Source organism: Manis javanica, chromosome 11, assembly GCF_040802235.1.
Source record: "Manis javanica isolate MJ-LG chromosome 11, MJ_LKY, whole genome shotgun sequence".
NCBI classification, from domain to species: domain Eukaryota; kingdom Metazoa; phylum Chordata; class Mammalia; order Pholidota; family Manidae; genus Manis; species Manis javanica.
The window spans coordinates 14088126-14109019 of record NC_133166.1 but is presented as its reverse complement, the minus strand read 5'-3'; the positions used below and the strand labels follow the sequence as shown (position 1 = coordinate 14109019).

Here is a 20894-nt window from a genome sequence, read left to right as displayed (position 1 = left end):
ACATACCCCTACTGACCCAGTTATTATACTGACTTTCTAAACCTTACTTGTTGTGGGGTTTTTGTTTTTTTCTATTTGTTGAATAGTACCTCTCTAATAAGGTCTTCCTATCTTTGCTGTTAGAAAGTCATTTGTTAATGAAACCACTGTTCTGTTGTCTAAAGTCTAATCTGACTTTTCTCCTAAGTACATTTAGTATTCTGCTGTTTTACTGTGAACTGTGAAGATGTCAGTGTATGTTTATTTAGTCTGCTTGGGATTTATCGAGCATCCTAAATCTGCAGATTTTTGTCTTACAAAATTCATGGAAAGCTCTTACCTGTTTCCTTCTCAAATAGTGCCTCAGTTCCACCTATTCCACTTCCACACTATAATTCCAATTAAATATATTTTAGTTTTTTATTCTTTCTTTCATCTATCTTAACATTCATTCATTTCTTAGCAGCTTAAATAGTTCATTAATTTTCTCTTCAGTTTAGTCTATGGTTAGCACATCTATTTTGTTATTTCAATCATATATATATGTGTATATGTGTGTGTGTACATGATAGACATCTTTCTAAACTCATCTGTTCTTTTATTAATCTGCTGGTTCCTTGTGATTTCTAGGCTTCTGTTATTAACTTAAAACTTTTCAATATAAATTTTCTATATTTTATGACTTAGAAAGTCTTTACAATCCAGATTCTGTTTTGTTTTTGCCCCTCACTCACCACTTTGCTTCCACTCAGAAGACATTGTTTCCTTATCTGTTTTGTGATTTTAGACTATTTTGAACTTTATCTATGAGAATGTTTTAAGGTCTGGGTTGAATGTATGTTTGTTTATGCAGTATGTTTAGGACATTAGCAATCTAAGGCTATCTTAAATTGATTCCTTATGAAGAGATTTTTCCTACTCTACAGGACCTTCTTAAATTTATCTGCAAATCTTTGTGAAAACTGGTTGGGGACTATAAAGCCTAGCAAGAGATTTCATGTTTTCCTTTTGTTTAACATTAAATACAATACATAGAGCTTTCCTTGATTTTCTTCTTCTGCTGTATAATTCTATTTCCTGTTTGCCATTATTCTGATGGTGGAATCTCATGGGTTCTGGCCTTACAAAGGTCTCTTTATAAGATACTCAATCTTGGTAGGCAGTTTAGCCATAAAAATAATGATATTTATGATGAATGTAAAATGATACTAAACAAAATAATTTTTTCCAATTCTCTTATTGGAGAAAGAACATACCAGCCCTGTAGCAATGTTTATTAGTAGTGCTTTTTTACAACTGAATTCCTAGTTTGTAGAATTTATCATACAGAGATTAGTTCCACACATACAAAATGATAAATCTATACTGTTAGTATTTGTAAAAGCTGGTTAGAATAGTAAAAGATGCAGAACTGTTAAATAATCTGTTACATAATTTAAAATATGCTGCTGGAAAAAAGAATGAAAGTTTTGTGTAGTAACATGGAAATGCTCCAGAATTTGTTAGGGAGGAAATAAAATTCAGAACAATGTGTAAGAAAATACTTTTTGTGTAAAATAATAAAATGAATTAAAATGAGAGGGAAAATTTAAAAATGTAGACTTCAATTTGTTTATATTATATGAAGACAAAATTTGAAAGTTACATAAGAAAATAATCTGAAAGTTTATGTATGGGGATGAGGAGGAAAGTTATATTAGGACAGTCAAAGATGGAAGTGAGAGTTTTCAAAGTACACATTTTAATAAAATTTAGAGATTTTCAAATATGTTAACATATACATATTTAAATAATAGAAAACAGGCATATTTTGGATATCAGGCATTTTTACTTGTTTTCCACAGGCATCTAATGTACCAGGCCACTGGAAATAGAAATTCACCCTATAAAATGTTTAAAGCAATGCATACTTATTGTAAAAATAAAAACCCATAAATGTCACTCCATGAAAACAAGAAAATAGACTTAAATTTAGCTAAAGAAATAGGACATACAGAAATAACAAAATAGTTAGGTATGGGGATGATAATTATGTCAATTGACCCTCCCAAATGTTAATCACAGAAATAGCACTGTGATTTCTCTCGTATGTGTATTAATACTCATGTATTAATAACACACACACACAGGCATCACTACACATGCACAATCTAATGGTTACATATGTACTATTTTTTCTGAAATAGACTCATTTTAGTTTCTCTCAATTTCACAATGGAAATATTTCCATGGTAGTGCAGAGAATTCTAAAACCTGGATTTATTTTTTTATTCAAAGTGATTCCTTTTGCTGGGCATTTAAATTGCTAGTTTTGTTTTATTTTTAAGTACTGATGTGTTTTAATAAACAAAACCATATTTTTGTTCCATTTCAAATCATGTTAGCTTTTTTTTTTTTTCTAACTCTGACTAGAGCAATGTAAGATGTAAATAAAATATTTGGGATTATAGCCTTCCTTACAGAAAGCATATTATAATTGTTTGTTCCTATAAGTTTTATTAGTCCATAAGGTCATCAAGAAAAGAGGCTGTAAAATACCTTCATTTCTGTATTCTCATTCTCAGAATAGTGTCTGATATGTAAAGGGTGTTCAATAAAAGTATAATGAATATATGTCCACATTCCAATTTCTATAAAAAAAATGAGCATCCATTTGTGCTGTCTGCTCTAGTAACATAGACATACACACATGAACATATATGTATATATAACACTCATGTGTTACTCTGGTTAGTACAGGTACAATGTTGTTTACTGCTTCATTGGATTTCATTGAAATTTGACTCATTAGCCTAAAACACTTTGGGCTTTTGTGTGTAAAGACAAATATTAATATGAGTCATAATTACTAAAATATATCATGCTGTTTCACTTTAATTCACTGTCCCAAAGGAAGTTCTTTCCTTAAAATATTTTTTTCCTTATAATGAAAATTTCATTAGCTTTCCACTTATAAGTTTTAATACCTCCTCTTCTTCTTCAGATACCTTTGCTTAACTTTTAAAGAATTGTATTAATTAAATTTCTTTCAGTACAACTACAAAGTCTAAGTAGCCTAGTTCAGCCAGAATTATATGACTAATGATCAATAACTGAGCAAAAACAACCATTCATCTTTAAAAGCCTGAAATTATACCTTCTTAGGACAAAAGAGGAATTTGTTTTAACCTCAAACCAAATTATTGTTTGTCAGGAGAAATTTATTGCATTTGAAGCAGCGTAAGATAAGCATATTTTGATATAGGCTGCAGTTTCTTCTTTGCAAGCCAGTAATTATTTAAGACTATTTTGTTTTCACTGTGTGTATTACTGGCTTTTCCCTCCCAAGCTGTTTGCTGTTTTATAGCAAATGAAAATATGTTTGTGGAAATTGCATATAAAACTGTTTATTGAGACTTAAATCTTTTGTGGCTATTTTTTTCAAACTCCCAGTTTCAGTTTTCTCCCACCTCGGTTCCTGCTTCTCTCCCTTCCCCCTCTCTCAACCTCTTACTCTCTCTCTCTCCAAAGAGCCTTTGTATAATTAAAATCCTATATCATATTTATCCTTGGTCTGTCGTTCAATCCAATAGCTCGTTAGGACACTTTGAGGTAAAGTTCAAGTATTTAATGCCACTGAGCAGATGAGTAAAGAAAGAATAGTTGCATGCCCAGGATCCGAGAACATTCATATTTTGCATATACATATAAGAAGGTAATTTTTGCATAAATATATTGATTGGAATTTAGGTTTGGCTACAAACAGAAACTCAGTTGTGGCTTAACCAAAATAGAGGTGTTATTTTCTGAAGTTAAGTCCAAGTGTAAGCAGCTTGCGACTCGTACTGGGCTGCCATCGTGGTCCATAAGCAGGCTGCTTTCATTTTGCCATTCCTGGAATGAAGGTCAAGGAGCTGGATAGAGGAAAAGGGAAGGAGAGTCCTGGTCCTACCACTTAAACAATAGCTCCAAAGATGCATCCATCTCTCTTTCCTCTGATATTCCTTTGACTGGAATTAGTTAAAGGAGCTTACCTCGCTGTGAGGGAGGTATGAAAAGGTGGAATCTACATTACATGACCACAAGCCTACCTAATATTTAGAGATTCCACTGCTGAGGAGGAAGACAACATAAATGAGTGGTCTCTGCAGATTTATTAGATTATGTTTAGGAGAGATAGAAAGATAGTTTCTATGAAGGGCAGAACAGTGCAGTAACAAAATAAAATATGGAGTAGAGAAAAAAACTTTTAAGTGGGGCTAATATTTTTTACATTGATGGATCTGCTCTATTAGAAAGGGAAAATCAGTTGATGTAAGATAAAAGAGGGTTGTCAAAGGAATAGAGTTCTTGAATGTGTAATGTGAAATGGAGTGAAATAAGTCAGAGAAAGACAAATTTTGTATATGATTTCATTATATGTGGAATCTAAAGAAAGCTCAACTCATAGAAATAGCAGATTAGTTTTGCTGAGAGTGGGTGGTGAAAGGGGTGGGAGAATGAATGGCATCAAATGGTACAGACATGCAGTTATAAGGAATAAATTCTGAGGATATAGTGTAAGGCGTGGTTACTACATGGTTACATACAGTTAACACTGTATTGTGTATTTGAAAGTTGCTAAGAGAATAGATCTTAAAGTTCTTACCACACACAAAAATATGTAAGATGTGAGATGATGGATGTGTTAACTAACCTTGTTGTGGTAATCATTTTTCAATATATACATATGTGAAATCACTACATTGTAAACCATAAACTTCTACAATGTTATATGTCAATTATAGCTCAATAAAACTGGAAAAAATTAATGGTGTGGACCTTAACTACCAACACAGAATTTGCCACATGAGGAAAGGAAGCTATAAAAATGTACTCCCTTTGATGGCTGAGGGAAACATAAGTCCTCTTCACCTTGCTTCCATTTCCTCAAATAAACTAAAGCATTAGATAAGAAGGATGGAGAGGATGTTAAGTGTTGGAAATCTGAAGTGGAGAAGATATCAATGTAGTTTAGCAGATATTCAAAGAACAAAGTCACTGAGATCTTATAGCATAATTTAAAAAAACTAGCAATACAAGGTCATAAATTTAACATACCATGTTAATGGCAGCATGTTTACTGGAAACCTAGTCAGCTACTCAGAAGTAGACATGGGATAGCCAGAGCTGAAAATTGTGATGGTTGGAATTTTGTCAAGTAAGTCCAACAAAAGAGAGAAAGCAACAATAAAAAGGGTATACACAATGTTCATAATCAAAACCTGTGGTGCTTCCTGGTATGAAAGGAAATAAAGATGCAAGGGGGGATGATAGAAAAAGTGGTCAAGTCAATGCTTTGAGGGGTATGACAGGGTTGAACAATGGCTGGAGTGAGAGGATAGCTGGTTTAAGATGGAAAGTTAGGAGGTGGTTATCAATATGAGATGTGAACCTTGAAGATGGCATGGGAAAAACCATTGAAAAGGAGGCAATCAAGATTTGTACAAGTCAGATGTTAATGAATGATCTATTTGATTGCTAAATTTACTATTAGTCATTATAGGAAAGGACGTGCAAGCAAGATGCTATCATGTGCTAAAATCACTGATGGCCCTGGAGAGGTGATCAAGGTGACACCAGATGACTGCAACAAGGAAGAGGACAAATCAGTTTGATGTCATTTGGACAAATTTGTCTAGTTTCATGGCATTGGCTCCATAGATTCTGTGGAGTTTTATGGAGATGGATGACAAAGCCATCAGCAAGTGGCAATGAGAATCAAGTAAAGCCCTTACTCAGCCTCCAGGGGTCATGACATTTGAAGAAGATGTAAGGGAAACTATCTCCCCAGAGGACAACTGGCTTTCTATTAGAGCAACACATTGAAGAGATACTCAGAGAAGGGCAGGGGTATCTCAAGAATACTGCTGATGACAGACCATGAGTTACAGAGAGCAAAGTGAAAGAGCAGGTGCCTGGGATATCTGAGTTAGAGTAAGGGATATATAAAGCATTGCAGAGATCAGGGATAACCTGAAAGGCCTTGATTCCTTCTGGTAACAGAATCAACTGGATTGCAAGGCAGTATAAAATCAGCCCTAATGGCCACACAAGGCAAGATGCTAAGAAGTTCTGATTATAGTCATTGGGGGTAGGAGGATGAACATGTGAACAGTTTTTTGTGATACAACAAGGATCATGTATATGAGACATGTGGCAATCTCAACAGAAGTGAATATAATCCTGTAGACACCTGTTTACATTTCTTGGTGCAAAAAAAAAAAAGACTAGGTAAGGGGTGGCTTTTCAGAAAAAACAGATGATTTTTAAGATATGGAAATATCTACTACATGCGAACATCTTGGCTAGGTGGTCCTGGAGCTACAGATCATTCTGAAAGATCCTCTTAAGGTATATAACCTTAGATCTCTCTTGTTTTATTCAATCTATACTCACTGCCTGGCACAGTTATTCACTGAATAGGTGTTAACTGTTTAAATCACTGAAAACCACCAGGTACTCTTCACTAGGCTACAGCTCATTTAATTTTCACAATAACTTAATGAGTAATCCAATGAGTTTTATCTATATCATATAGATGAAGAAACTGATACTATTTTTAAAATTTCTTCTTGTCATATAGCTGATAAGTGTAAAAGCCTGGATTTAAGCTAGGAATGCCTGATTTAAAGCCTGTGTTTTTATAATGAAAAGATGAAAATGATACAGCCCATATTATCATGGAGAACCTCATGGCACACCTGGAAGAAAGCGAAATAAACTTTCAAACACAGCAGAGTGTGATACACAAATGGGCAGATGAGATATCATTTGATATGAATTGTGAAGAATTAATAAAAATTCCTCAGATGAGAAGTAAAGAAGTAAAGAGAGACCTCCTCAAGCAAGGATAGTAACTAACATAGGGGAAACTCAAAGGTATGAATGAACACAAGGAGGTTTAGGAATAATGAGCAGGTTTTGGAACAAATGATGTACACAGGTACACACACACACACACACACACACACACACACACACACACACACTATTTAATTACACACTAGTAATGAGCCTTGTATTTAATTCCAGGTAATTTGGACTTCATCCTGAAAACATTAAGGAAACATTAAACACTTTTTAAAATGTAAGGGGTGCATTTTCATTTATGTTTTGGAATTATCCCTTTGGAAAAAGTGTGGATGATTGGAAAGGTTAAGGCTGAAGGCAGGGGACTCACTACAATATGTAAAATTATCTGTTTTATATGATATTGCTCAGTAAATATTAATTAAGTCTTCAACCAAAACAACTATTATTTTTTCATTTCCAAGACAACTGGATTTGATGAACACTTCTTCCCTCTGAACCTGCCAGATAAAGTTTACTGGTTATATGGTATTAGAGTAACTTAGTTACATACAGATAAAGGTAATCTCAAAATTAGACTCTGCCAGACACAAATGAAACTATAATAAGATTTTAGAAATGTTGCATAATGTAAACTAGCATTTGTTGTGTGTGTGTGTGTGTGTGTGTGTGTGTGTACATGTGTATGTGCATGTTGGTGTGAGAGAGAGGTGTGAAGGGGCTCAGTAGAATGAGTGAGGGGCATATGTCTGTCTGAGAAAAGGAAGGTTTATGCCACACGGCAGTTTTGCGGCTAATCTGCGACGCTGATTCTCCTGTCACTTCAGTAGGAGACATATGCTATATATCACCAAATATTACACCCCAAATGGCAAGACTCTGAGAAACAATGGTTCTCATTTTTTTTATTAATTCACATAGTGGTTCATCTGAAAGAGACTCAGTAATTTGAAATGAAAAGGAGTTCAGTGTTGCATGAAGAAGAATACAAAATCTAGGGGAATAGAAAGCATCTTTTTATGCTGCTCTGGGGTGACTCGATAATGCCTAGTACAAGAAGTGACATCTTTTATCACATTCTTTTATTCAACAAATATAAAAAGCATGCTGAAATGCAGCATGGAGAATATAGTCAATGGTTCTGTAACATCTTTCTATGTTGACAGTAATTGCACTAGTTGGGGTGAGGATTTAATAATGTGTGTACTGTTGAATCACTGTGTTGTATACTTGAAACCAATATAATATTATATATCAAACTATATCAATAAAAAAAGCATGCTGTGAGCCAGGCACTGTGGAAACAGAGATGAATACTGTAGAGCTCTGCACTCAAAATTCTCTAGCAAAGGTGAAGAATAAAGATCCAGGTAAAAGAAAATAATTGCTGTTCAGTGTGATAGTATCTCTAGTAGAGATACATCCAGAGAAACATGAGAACTTGGTAAAGGAAAACTAGCTGCACTTTGGGACAAAAAGAGACATTATAATGACTATGTTCCAGATACTAAAGTAGGCAATTTGCATATGCTAAATATCAAGTCCAGGTCAGACAGTTATTATTTAGAACTGGGTTTCAAACAAAGCCTCTAAGCCTGTGCTACTTCATTATACCACTCTTCTTCCAGTAACTATGGTGTGCTGAGTTACAGGATTCCACATGAGAAGAGATTAACGCTGAATGAGAGAAACCCGAGAAGCACATGACTTCCAAGTTCTCCTACTCTGTGAAGAGCCTTCACGCAGGTAGAATAGGTATCGGACCAATGGTTGGAATTATACTTAGTTCCCTATGAGAAAATTTTTTCTAATTGTCAGAACTATCAGCAAAGTGACACATCTGTCTCATATGGGAATAAGGATTCTTGCCACTAAAAATATTCAAATGGATATATGATGACTGGTGAGTCAAAGATGCAAATAGCTTCTAAACTTTCAAATTCTATTATATTGTTAGATCATAAAAAATGAAAAGGTATATGAAAAACATTAAGGCAAGCTGCCAACCAGTTTTACAGAAGCAAAGCAATATCTAAATTATAGAAACCTCAGAAATCACCAAGTTCAATGCCATCTTTCCTTGTACAAACAAAAGAACAAAAGATTTGCCATAGCCAATTCTATTAGCACTCTCACAGGCAAGGTCTGGACATGCATGACATAAAGCTGTCAGGAATTCAGAAGAAAAAATATTTTTTCAAGTTTTTTCTTTTAACTATTACCCAGATAAAAAAGAAAAAAAATAGTGATTGTTTCTCTTCACCAACATTTTGGTTTACCAAGGTCAAGTAGGAGAGAAATTTGTTGTTGAACAGTGATTCGTGCTCCTGGTTTGGAACAAATTCTTGCCCTCTGCTCCACACCACCTCAAGCAGGAGGGACAGGGCAAAGGATCTAGGCAGAAATATTGGAGATCAACTGCAGGATATGGTATGGGTGTCACAAAAGAGTGAGGAGTTATGGACAGATAGGTTTAGTGGGAAGGTACTTGGTACCAGAGAATTAACTAAGAAAAGAAGAAAAAGGACAATCAAAGGGAAACCATATTCTAACTTTAACATCTTTAAAAGTTAGTTAATCCTCACCAAGCCATCCTGACCAATTAGTGTTTGTATTTAGAATTAGCATATCAGTGTGAAGGCAGACAAAAGTAATACCTTAATTATGTGCCATGCAAAGCTTTCTATTAATGTAGCCATGGGGTATTCATATATTAAACAAATGCATTATCAATTCTGCCAAAGGCTAATGAATTTCATGGATTTTCTTTAATGTGAAAATGTTCCTGTCCAGAGCCAGGGGTATCCATAGATATAACAGATCATGTGTGGCATTTTAGGTAAACTCACCATATGTATTTTGTATGTGAAGCTAAGGACTAGAATGTTACCATCTATTTTTTATTTCATTCACTAACTGGATTATGCACTGATTAAGAGAATCCTATTATAAGTAGAAAAATATACCACATAAAACAATTTGAGTAGTGTTTTAGCAATTAGGTTGATTTAATATATATATATACACTTTATCACTGATTCCTCTCTTTAAGCTTGAACATTGTTAAACCTCTCTGAACATTTATTTTCTTCTCAGTAATACAGAAATATTCTATATGCCTAATATTGTGGCTGAAATCTATCAATAAGACACATTTTTATTACTCTTTCATATATTTGTTTACTATTTATTGAGCAGCTGAATAAGTACCACATTCTGGAATAGACATTTGGGACATAAAAATGAATAATACACATGTTACCTAAATAAATGACCCCACCACAGTGCAAAGGAATTATTGAGTCCTCAAAAGATTTTAGCTCTACGGTTTACATAATAATTTTTGAGTAAATATTTGCTAGTTGAATTATGAATCTACAAGACAATCATTGTATTATAAGAATGACTCTTTGGTTATTATAAAATACTAGAGGTCAGTAAAGTGAAAGGCAATAATTGATGATTAAATCTTACGTACTGCTTTACCATTAATTCATTGAGTCCTGTCACATTATTACATTTGCTACTCTCGGGCATCTTGTGGGGTCAGTGATTAGATATTATTATATTTGCTGTTATTAAGACAAAGAAACAAGCTCAAGAAATTAAGTGGGTGTTTCATCACTTAGCTAATAAGATGCAGACTTTAAGTTATCTGAATTCAAAATCCAATGGCTTCTTGCTAACCCAGGCTGTCTCCTGGGTGAGTTTTGCTCTATCCATCCAGTCAGAAGGGTTTCCTGTGGGAGGTGGGACTTATATGCTGTGATTTGGGACACAAACAGAGGAGAGAATAAAAGAGTTTATTCCCACTTATGTAAAAACTAGAAATAACAGCTAAAGAGCAACCATTACTGATGTGATTTTTTTTTTTTGGTTGTGAGTTGTTCATTAGCCTTGAGAACTTAGTAAAGTTTTGCCATTAGTGTCCTCTACCCCAATTTGTCTTAATTATCCTCATGGGAGTAACTGTGTAATGGGAGATGATAAAATGTTCCCTTTAATTTCACTCATCTGAGGTAATCAAATCTGGTACCAAATGCATTTGTATGTCTGTCTTTAATTATTCCCACCACAGAAGATCTCCATTTCTCTCCATCTCTTTTTGTTAAGCTCATTAAGGTGTTAAGTGCAAGTTACAGCTTGATGGAACAAGGCTCCAGACAGTCTGAGTTGAGAAAAACCAGCACTGTGACTTAGTTGCCACAAGACACTGTTGATCAAACATTAGGTCAATTGGACTGGTGTTAGATTAAAGGAAAAAAGTCAATAAAGGAAGAAGAGTGAGCACATCAGAAAGGGTATTCCAATACAAAGTTTCAACAAAGTTGTTGAAATTTTCTTCAAGGTCTTAGAATGCCACATTTTTTAAAAAAGGTTATAGTTTATAGGAAAAAGAAAAAAGGAGAAGAAATATTTTCTTAGGTCATATGAATACAATAGTTTATCCATGTTTTCCTTTAGAAAGATGTCTCATTTACAAGTGCACATGTAAAAAGAAAAGTTTGTACATTTCAATACACTGACTTGGTATCAAAATTTTAATCTGTCACTGCAAACCTTTAAAATATTAATGGGAAAACATCTTGTTAGAAATAGTTCAACACTAAATACAAATTCGTATCAGTTTTTAAAAATTATTTGATAAATTCTATTTTCGGTAGTTCTCTTTGAATTCAGAGGTGTTCATGTTTTCAGAAGAAAAGCTCTTTTGCTAAATTTGTAATTTTTTTAGAAAACAAATCCATTTCCTTATTATCTGCAATTCGAAGGAAACACTTCCAATTTACCAGAAAAGTTGTTTAAGAACTCCATTTTGGAGCTTTTCTTGTATAGATATAAAGCTTCAGGTTTTTCACACCCTCACACTTTCCATCTGAGAGAAAAGTTTTCCTAGATAAGAGCTCTGAATATAATTTTGAGATGAGCTGGACAGAAACTTTTTAATTCCTCCCAAAGGCTTTGCTTTCACAAGAAAATCCTATAACTTGAAAAGACAAGCCTTTTACTCTTAGACAGCTTCTTGTGGCTTGGAACAATACTGGTATCAAGAACTTATTACGAAAGGCTAAATCACTTGGGGATAAATCAGTTGCTGCCATGAAGTTAGCTTTTTCCCTTGGGCTCAGCTCTAAAATCCGAATTAAGAAAAAATATGAAAAGAAGTGCAAACTAGATCTAGGGTAACTGAGACTGAGCTTCCATTTCAACTCAGTGAAAGTCTTAAAACTCCTTAATTTCCTCAAGTTTCTCATATTTATGAGAACTTATTTATGGCTCTTCAGAAGTCTGTATTTGCAAGTATGGGTCATCTTCCTCCACAACAAACCTGCCATAACATTAAGCATATTACCCAACATATTCCACAAATTATTTCATACCATGCACAGCATGAGAACTATCCTTCACAGACATTTGAAAGGATCGGGAAGAGACCAGATCAACATTTTATAGCCTCTGTGATCTTGCTGCTTCCCCTCTTATCACCTTCATCTCTTTCTTGTTTTTTTTTCCCCAATAAGCTAAAAGAACAAAAACCAACAAAACCCACTTCTTTTTCTACTTAAACAAGGAATTCAGGTCCTTGCCATTTTAGAACCAAGCCAACAATGCAAACTGAAACAAAGTATTTCCGATGAGATAGTCTTTACCAGTGCTTCTTAAATGTCTTCCCATTTTGGAACAGATAGAAAATCATATTTACTCAGTACTATGAGAGTCAATGAAAAGGCACTCATCGGAATGTCTTGAAGCCTCCAAGAACCTGAGCGCTGAGAGGATGGGCATTCTAAGTCTCGGGGGTTCCGCAGTGGGCTCAGCATATTGCCTGTTAGATTTGGGCTAAGTTCTGCAAGAGCTACTGTGTTTGGACGAGGAGACAGGGAAGGAAGATGGCTTTTTCTGCATGGTGAGATGTTAGAGATTCTTGGGGCGCATCTCCAGATATCACTTATACAAGGGAAAAAGATTTTTTAAAAAAACAATTACAGAATCCTGGAGCTGAAATAAAGACATTAAAAATATACTAATTATTCTCAAATTATATCTCCAATATAGTGTTTCCTGACCTCAGAGAATGGTGACATCAACTATCCACCATATATATATTATATATACTAAATACAACTCCCTGCTAACATCACCATTTTATCCCATCTGTCCACTTCATAGCAAACATCATATTGTTCACTACATCACTATTGTTCTCTGTCTTGCCTGCTGGACTATAATTTCCAGTAATGAAAAGAACCATATCTTTCTTGATTACCAATGCATACTTCCTACCTATATGGAATCAAGGTTAAAAAGATTCCACTTAGCCTACAGTTATGATCACACAGACCGTAAGAGACAGAGTCCTCACTGAATCCTACATCCTCTGATACCAAAACCAGAGCTCCTTCCACTATATTCCAGGTGCCTCCTACAAAAAATAGTAAAGAAATGACAGGGGCCCCTGAAACCTTGTTTAAAAAGTTACCCCCATTTTTCTACCAAATCTTGGGCAATTTTTCCTAATACTGTAACACACCTCCTTTAGAGCAGAAGAAAAGCACCCCTTGCAAAACTTTCAGCAATGGAGTAGCCACTCTATCTCTCTAATACACTGGGCCGTTAAATTATTATAGCATGATTATAACAACAATGAGATATGCCAGGGAATGATGGAATGCCAACCAGCTTCTGTGGACAAGAAATATATACTTATATTCTGTGATAGAAGTCAGTCAAGCAGAGACTTTGCAAATAAGTGGCAGTCTACCAGTTCTCACAAAAAGCTGACCGATATTAGCCTTGTGATATTTTAGGGGGTATTCCATATATACTTTCACTTTCTTTATTTTCATTCTTGGGAGGGGAATTTAGACCTCAAAGATATAATCCCATTATATATTATTTGAACATTTACTAAACATCTTCATCTGTTACCACTAATACAGACAACTAAGGAAACACTGCAGGGTGGGTTTGATTTAATCAAATACAACTTTTTCCTTTTTTAAAAAAATACGGGATCCCATTTTATTTCATTATTAGGAATAGCTCACTACTTCATCCAAAACTGTTCAAAAACACCTTATTTAAATAGTCGTGGTCTCAGAATAGAAGCTTCAAACTTTCAAAATACAAGTTTTGATATATTAAGGCTCAAGTTGAACTATTTACAAAATAGCCCCAGAAGTTTCATCAAAAGAAATCAATTCTTGAAGAAAAGAAAACCAAGAAAACAGGCTTAGAATAAAAACAAGTTTTGCTATTGAAAGAGGAAAAGTTTTTTTTTTTTTTTGAACTGGAGATTCTTAGTGTCAGGGTACAAACACTACAAAATTATATGATGAAAACAAGGTTAGTGTTCTGAGGCTCCAATTTCATCCAATGGTAGGTACTTTGAAGGAAACTATTTATATATGAAAGAAACAAAAACATGTTGAAGAGTATGCAATACCTTATAAATGTTTGCTCAAGGATGCGCTGTCACTCTTCTCCACTACGTCACCTGGCCAGAGAACTGTGAGAGGCAGCTGAGTACTGGTTCGAGTTTGCTCTTCTTCTTTTCTGTTTTAGCCTCCAGTTCATCTTCTTTTTGTTCTTGAATTTTAAGTGGAAACATCTGTATTTCTGAAGTCTTGAAGGACCAGAGGCACAAGAAAATATTTTGTTAAGACTGGGAGTGGGTAGCATTATTGTCATTAAGAACTGCGAGAATCTGCTGGACAGACGCATTTTGAAAATATTTGGTATTGAACAATAAAGATACTGCCACAGTAACTGGAAGTGAAGAAAGCAGTTCCCCAATGGTTATTAAAAGAATAACAGATGTCAATAGTAGTCAGACACATTTTTGCCCACAGTGAATGAGATACCCCAGAAGGATTTTTTGAATTGATTGGAGAGATCTTGAGTTTCCTCAAATCTGCAGCTGAGGATAAAGTCAGAACAAAACTCTTTTTCTTACAGCTTTCTTGAAATATAATTGACATAAAATATAAGATATTTAAGGTGTACATCATAATGATTTGATTTATTTTTACACTGTGAAAGGATCCCCTCCATTTAGTTGATTAACACATCCATCGCATCCATTACCTCACATTTTTAGCTCTTTTTTTTTTTTTGGTGAGACCATTTAAGTTCTACTCTTAGCAAATTTGTATTTACAATATAGTGTTATCCACTACAGTCACATTTTATTAGATCCTCAGAACTTATTTATCTTGCAACTGAAAATTTGTACCCTTTTCCTCTCCCAATTTCTCCCATGGTCCAGCTTCTAGCAACCACTTTTCTACTCTTTGTTTCTGAGTTTGACTTTTTTCTTTTTTTCTAGAGAAAAACTTTGTCAAAATATTCTTAGAATTATATGCCCAGAGGGGTGAAGGGAATATTTTACATACAGATTGAACAATATGAAATTTCTGTTTTGTGGGACCCCATGAACACCACAGTGTGACGAATGCTAAGTTAGATAACAGTGCCTGCTTCTATGGAAACATGAACAGTGATGGGTGTTTAATTCAACTGGTGAGATCATGGAATTCTTAAAAAAGGATATAAGTTGAATTCGAAAGAGAGAATACCTGTTAGATATTGGAAAGAGGAAGGACGGTCCATGACAAAAGAATAATATTTGAGAAATTATGAAGGCCTAAAAAAATGTGAAATCTTTGGGGGGTTACAGATGGTTTAGTGTGATGATAGAGTTTATAAAAGATTAGTAAAGAATGAAAATAGCAATGGTGGTGTACTAGCTATTTACAACTCCATAATGAATTTCCCCCAAACTTAGTGGTTTAAAACATTTATTATCTAGTGGTTTCTGAGGATCAGCAATCAGGGAGCAGCTCTGCTAGATTCTGGCTCAGCGTCTCTCATAAGGTTACAATGCAGCTGCAGCATTTGAAGTGTGGGCTGGAGAATTTGCTTCAAGAACGCTCGTGCTTTTATCTGGAGTCCTTCCTTCCTCACCAGCTGTAGGTTGGCTGTCTGTTTCTCACCTCATGACCCTTCCATGTGGGCTAAGAGTAAGAAAGTAAGAAGGGCCCAAGATGGAAGCATGGAAGCCTCAGTCTTTTATACCCTAATCCGGGGAGTGACTTTTCATTATTTTTGCTGTGGTTACATGGACCAATCCTGCTATTCTGTGGAAGGGGACAATCAAGAGTGTGAATTGCAGCAATCTGGGGTCACTGGAAGGCATCTTGGAGGTTGCCTATCACAGAAAGTAACAGACAATGAAAGGTAGGCAGTAAAGACAATTTCAAGTAAGGTATATATAAATTAATACTTGAAACTAAACAGCTTTCACCAAATATACACAGCTGCCTTCCCATTGTCAGCCTACCCAAAATATAAATCCTTGAGCACCTTTTTCAAATTCGTACATAAGACAGTTTTACAATAAGAATAGAGCAACTTCTTAATAAGAATTCATGAAACTCTGAGGAAAATAAGCTATTTTCTTCAATGCGATCTTTAGTTGAACTGTGACATGTCTATAGAAACATGAAGCTTAAATGACAAATCATTCCACAATACATGTAAAGACATCACAGACCATGTATGAACTGATTTATCCAAGGTGTTACAGCTTATTAACTAGCTGTACTGAAAGTAAAATTACATCCCCAGTCTCCACCCAGTCTTCTCCCTCTGCTGCCTCACTGCTACGCGTTCTTCACAGCCATACATTGCAGTATTGCCCAACTGACTATGTGTTTCTCATGGTCCATAGTTGTACTCTTCAGTATAGTGGCCACTAGCTAGCTACCTGTAATTATCAAATTTGTATTTAAATGATTTACTATTAAATAAAAAATTTAAATATTAAAATTCAGTTCCTTAGTTTACCAGATACATTTCAAGTACTCAAGAGACACATATGGCTAGAAGTGGCCACACTAGACAGTAACTATGTAGAACATTTCCATCACCACCAAAAGTTTTATTGAACAGCACTGCTGTATAGTATATCTCAGATTGCCTTCCATTTTCCCTATGAGATATGAATACTGGCTAAATAATTTCCCCAAATTCAAATATTATTTTCCCCCCTTATACTTAAATATCTGACATACAGGTTAGTCTGTGGCATTTAATAGTTTATTAATTTTGAAAGGCCACCATGAAAATATTAATTGGTGGTTCCACATCTTTTGCGAAGACACCTACAACTATTTAATTAAATATCTATCAAAGAATAATTAATTAATTAGGCCACAGATGTCAGAAAACACCTCATCAGTCACAGAGTTCTGTTCCTTTCCATGTTCTTTTCATTTTATTTTTTCTTTAGTTCATTTTCATACCTGTTACCGAAGTTTTTATGAAAGCCACCTATTCAGGTTCCCTCACTTCATTCCACCTCACTACTATTTATCCTCATCACTATCAAGTTATTTCTGAAGCACTAATCTAATCAAGTTCCCTTCTTAAGGATATTTTTAATCCTTGATAAATTCCAATTCCTTCACATGCTACCAAAGCTTGCTAAATCTGAAATCAACTCACCTCTTTATACTTAACTCCTACCATGCCTTCAAACTCATCAACCTTATTTTTTTCTATTTCCTAAATTCATAAAGCCCTTTCTTTTAAGGCTTTGCATAGGCTATGTTTTCCTCTCTTTTCTTCTTTGAAACTCCTACAAGTCCTTTAAGGCTCAGCTCAAGTATTACTTCTCTAAAGACTTTTTTGGGCAAAATTCACAAGCTGTCCTTTGTGTTCCCACAGCTCTGCAGCATATATCAATAAATCATTGTAACACCTTCTAGCTTGTTTCAAAATGTGTACACCCCCTGCCAGTCTGTAAGCTTCTAAATGATTGGGCTATACCTGAATGATTATGGACAGCACTGATGACAGTGCCAGCCATAAAACATAATTTGAGGGTGAATGAATCATTGGTTGGATGGATGAGTGAATGAATGAATGAATACGTAACTGTTTATACAACAATCCAAGATAAATTATCTGGGGTTTTTCATGCCTCTTTCTGGATTCAGCAGTGAATATCAGGTGGGATTTCTTCTGCCCACATTTTTCTGTGCATAGTACCTATGTCAAGCTTCATGGTTCTAGCCATGAGTTCTTGGAACAAATGTTCAAAAAACATGATTGAATCTCACTCGTCCAGCTAAATGAATGCAACTGGACGTTGGTGTAAGCCAAGTTGGATCTCCCCAATAAATTTAAACCTGAAATTAAGAGACCCCATCCTTGGTCTGGCTGTTCTTTTGAAAAAAGAAGATAGACACATTATTAAATGAAGCTAGAATTGGTTGTTATGACAAGCGATTAAAATAGTCCCAAATAACATGGCATCCATTTAAATAGATCCATTTAAAGAGATGAAGCACTACCATAAAAAGCTTTAGCTGGTACTTTAATTAAAAGATCCCCAAGAACAGTCAATAAGACAGCCTCTGTATTGTTTTACATCAGCAATCCCAAATTCAATTTCCTATCTTATATTTTCTTCTTTTAAAGCAACAGGACTTCCGTCCAATCTTCTATCTCTTGGTGCCTTCCTTATGCCCAGCCTTCTCTGTAAGGGGTCTAGAACTCTGTCCAAGAAACCTGTCTACACATTCCTGTATTTTGTAGCAATCCATGCTCTTACTTTGTATCCCTGCATGTTATCTGACATAAAATAACATTAATCACCCAAAAGTGCTGAATTACTATAATGTCATGTATTTAACAATAATCATATATTGCCCATTTGAACATGCTTTGCAACTAATATCCTTTCAACCTGCTGCTACACTGGATAAGATTCAGTTTATAAAATAGTTTGGAATTTTTTGTTGGACTATCAACTCATCTTGGACTATCAATTCCCCCAAAATATAAGTATAGCTCATTTCAGTTTAATGAACATTTATTGATAGATTATGAATTTGCTAGTCCCACTGTTTGTTGTCTTTTCTCAAGAGGTCAAAAGAAATGTTTATACAAATAGTCAATAAGGTCTCTCACAGAGGTGTGCATGATAGGCAGATGAATGAGCATAAACAAAAACAAGTTAGTCAATGATGTGATTAATGAGAACTATGATTATTCTCTATAATTTGAGACTACTTGACAAGATGTGTAATGGGAGAAGATATTGGTAGGCAAAGGTACAATTTATGAAGGCCCAGTGCTTTATCTTGCAGGTACTGAGGTATTAATTATAAGGTTGTCAGGAGTAATAGACTAAATGTTTCTGTCCCTCCCAAACTCATATGTTAAATTCTAACATTCAACATAATGGTATTTGGATGTGGACCCTTTGGGAGGTGATTGAGTCGTGAAGATGGAGACCCTGTAAATAGAATTAGTGTCCTTATAAAAGAGATCCCAGAGAGATCCCTTACCCTTTCCACTATGTAAGGAAACAGCAGAAATACAGCCATCTATGAACCAGGAAGCAGGGCCTCACCAGACAACAAATATGTGAGCATCTTGATCTTGGACTTTCTAGCCTCCAGAACTATGAAAAATATATTTTCATTTGAATACCCCACAACCTATGATATTTTGTTACAGCAGCCTGAATGGGCCAATAAAAGGAAAAGTGTTACACTATAGATACATATTTATTGACATTTTTGTTACACAAGCAATATTTTTTGTTTAAAAGATTATAGAAATCTGTTACTTAGAAAGTGAAATAATGTTCTGTATTTCCACCATTCAGATATAACTTCTGGTTAACAGTTTCATATCACTATTCAACATTTCCCTATATATTTAACATATAATGAAAATATTGAATCTCTACTGTGGAAGGGGACAATCAAGGGTGTGAATTGCACTAATTGGGGGTCACTGGAAGGCATCTTGGAGGTTCCCTATATATTTAACATATAATGAAAATATTGAATCTATACTGTGGAAGGGGACAATCAAGGGTGTGAACTGCAGCAATTGGGGGTCACTGGAAGGCATCTTGGAGGTTGCCTATCACAGAAAGTAACAGACAATGGATGATAGACAGTAAAGAAAATTTCAAGCAAGGTATATGTAAATTAATACTTGAAAATAAACAGCTTTCACCAAATATATACAGTTGCCACTTTTGCAATTTATTTTTGTCAATTAACATATTCCACAATATATATTGTCAGGATAGACTGTCTCTCATTCTTTTGTAGCAGAGTATGTATTTCATTGTGTGTAACATCATTTATTTAAGCTGCTCTCTTTAAGTAAACATTTAAATTGTTCCTATTTCTTTATTCCAATGATACTGGGGCATACAACTTCCTACATGTATCTGTTTGTATTTTTTACCTTGCAATACATTTTTGAAATTCCGAGTCAAAGGCAGGGCTACCTCACTGAATGGTTCCAGAAGACACCATTCTCATTATGATCTATGGGAAGGATATCCCTAAAATTGTGTACTGCATAGCCTCCAGCTTCACAACTCACACTCTTAAAAGCTATATTACACTGAACTGTAGTATGTGCCAGACACTGTTCTAAGTGTTTCACATGCAAAAACTCATCTGTTCCTAACTACAACCCCATGAAGTAGGTATTGTATCGCAATTTTACAGATGAGAAAAGGGGTGCTTAAAGAGGTTAAATGATCTGTACATACCTTCAATGAATGAAACGTGAAATTGGGTAGATAAATACAATTGAATGTCAATTTTGGAAAATCAGGACTACAAAATGGCTTTCAAAACCTAGGGTTAGAGCAATCTTCAAAAGGCAAAGAAGTCAACATTGAGTCTGCAAAAATTTATCGCAAGGAAAAAAACAAAAAACCTTCTGATGAAATTCCCTTCTGCAACTCCCCTGAATTCACTGTAACAGAGAGGTGGAATGGAACTCTCAGGCCAACAGTAGAAGCTGTAAATCTCAGGCTTGTGTCATGGCATTAAATTATAGTGTCAGAAATAAGGATCTAAAGCCTGTCAGTGGTATAAATAACTTAAAAGAGATTACAGTCTAAAACGGGCTGCATACATATTTAAAAAGTGCTGTGTATACCGCTTGGGAAAATATATGATGCTAAATCTAATAGCCCCATCTCGCTTGCTAGCTCTCGAGCAGTAATTTAAAGTTTCAGCATTTTGAAGGAGGAAGAA

General features: G+C 34.9%; 1 long non-coding RNA gene across 1 annotated transcript in view; it reads right to left on the bottom strand.

The window, feature by feature from the left end:
* Positions 1 to 20894, bottom strand: part of LOC108397146 (uncharacterized) — a 94659-nt gene that overhangs the window by 53742 nt on the left and 20023 nt on the right. The window contains exon 2 of the long non-coding RNA XR_012122527.1: positions 14258 to 14437. This is a non-coding gene — a long non-coding RNA (uncharacterized lncRNA). The remainder of the gene's footprint in view (positions 1 to 14257; positions 14438 to 20894) is intronic.